The following is a 1359-nucleotide window of genomic DNA, read 5'->3' on the forward strand; positions in this document are numbered from 1 at the left end:
TGTATAGAGGAATATATTATTTTGTTTAAAAGAGTTCCAGCTCTGTCTGTTTTTTATGTTTTATTTATATTCCTGCAGAACCAATGTGGGGTATAGAATATGGAATATACAATATATAATATAATATACAATATATAATATAAAATAAAATAAAAATGGAAGGCACCATGAAATAAAGTATTGAATGTAGATGAAATATTGAGTGTTCAATATAAAGGATCAAATATATAAATATAAGTATATATATATATATATGTATAAAGAGAGAAAAGGATAAAGCGACCAATGGCAAAGTTAGAAATATGTTTTATGGATAAAACACATTTCTAACTTTGCCATTGGCGGACAAAAGATAAGACAGGAAAACAAACGGGAAAAGAAAACAAGACAACGTATGTATGTATGCGCATGCATGCACACACGTTAATATGTGCTTTTTGTTTCACATAGGTACAAGTTTAGATATTCGTTTGGGACGGTGACAGTTCATTAAATTGACGTCGGTCCCAGTATTCAACTGGTATTAATCTATTTTATGAAAGACAAAGTTGACCTCGATGGGATTACGACTCATGAAGACGCAAAACTCTCTCCGACGCATACCTCGTTTTGCTACCGCAAATAATAGTAAAAGTAATTTTATCACAAGGCCAGCAATTTAAAGGTGAGACGCAAATTGATTACGTCATCCTCAGGAACTGTTTCGTATTTATTTTATTGATCCTGAAGAGTCGTGAAGCAAAGTTGAATGAGGTGGGATTCGAACTCGGAACGTAAAGAGGCTAAATAAATACGCATATCAATCCTTGCCGTCTAATTCAAAGATTCTGCCGATCCGCAATTTTAAAAGTAATGGTTTTTGTTTTAAATTTTTATTTTAGGCACCAGACAAAATATTTTGAGGCGAGTAGGATTTAATCAATATCATTAACTCTGGTGCTAGTCTGATTCTTATTTTTATCGACCTTGAAAGGGGGAAAGATAAAGTTGAAAGATAAATTGAACTCAGAATGTAAAATGACGAGACAAATGTCACGTGACACTTTTTTCTGGCGCTCTAATGATTCTGCCATCTTACCAAACCCATTAATAAAAGAAACAATGATTTCAAATTTTGGCACAAGGCCAGCAATTTCTGGAGTGGGGATAAGCTGATTACATAGATCCTAGTGCTAAACTAGTGGAGGCGCAATGGCCCAGTGGTTAGGGCAGCGGACTCGCGGTCATAGGATCGCGGTTTCGATTCCCAGACCGGGCTTTGTGTTTTTTGAGTGAAAACACCTAAAAGCTCCACGAGACTCCGGCAGGGGATGGTGGCGAACCCTGCTGTACTCTTTCACCACAACTTTCTCTCACTCT

This window comes from Octopus bimaculoides, chromosome 27 (genome assembly GCF_001194135.2).
Source record: "Octopus bimaculoides isolate UCB-OBI-ISO-001 chromosome 27, ASM119413v2, whole genome shotgun sequence".
NCBI lineage: Eukaryota > Metazoa > Mollusca > Cephalopoda > Octopoda > Octopodidae > Octopus > Octopus bimaculoides.